The sequence below is a fragment of the Austrofundulus limnaeus genome, unplaced genomic scaffold (assembly GCF_001266775.1).
Source record: "Austrofundulus limnaeus strain Quisiro unplaced genomic scaffold, Austrofundulus_limnaeus-1.0 Scaffold5335, whole genome shotgun sequence".
NCBI lineage: Eukaryota > Metazoa > Chordata > Actinopteri > Cyprinodontiformes > Rivulidae > Austrofundulus > Austrofundulus limnaeus.
In genome coordinates this window covers 1-697 of record NW_013957737.1, presented here as the reverse complement: position 1 = coordinate 697, position 697 = coordinate 1, and positions in this window count along the sequence as shown.

The following is a 697-nucleotide window of genomic DNA, read 5'->3' as shown; positions in this document are numbered from 1 at the left end:
GTTATCAACTGTGGCATCTGGGTAACTCCTCAGATAAAAGTCAATGTCATCCAGATAAGCGCGAACTTCAAAGGATCCTGTTGGTCCAGGATCAAATCTGTTAGCAAAATTTCTGGCAATTTTGTCGAGTTCTCGATCGGTCGGTCGACGTAAGTCAGACTTATTTTGGCGGTGCTCATGTGGAGGACTTGTGCCACTCTCACGATCGTGATTACCTCGGTGTCCCCTTGTGGGCTCGCGAGGGTCTCTACCACGACGTGGAGAATCACCGCCACCCCCCCCTCCACCAAAGTGAGGAGGTGAAGGGTCATCAGGCTCGGACGGTGGTCCACTCCGGCCAGACCACTGTCCGATCTCCTCCTCTTCAATTTCGAAGGTGATGTGTGATTCACGCCTTGGTGAAGACGTGCCTGTGGCTCGCCTCCATGCAGTGTTTCATCCAAACCATGACCTTCATGACCTTGAGTGATGTAACTACCAGCAGATTGCAGGTGTGCAGCTCTCTGCAAATCAGAGTTTCGCTTCTTAAGTACTTGAATTTGTTCTTTGTGAATATGTGTACACTCGGCGTGATACTCTCGAAATTTATCAAACTTATCAGTTATACAACACAACTCTGAACTTTTATTTTCAAGTTTTTTCCTCACTTCTTGTGGGCAACTTTCTCTGAAGCTAATTTTTCTTCAGCTGTTTGTAG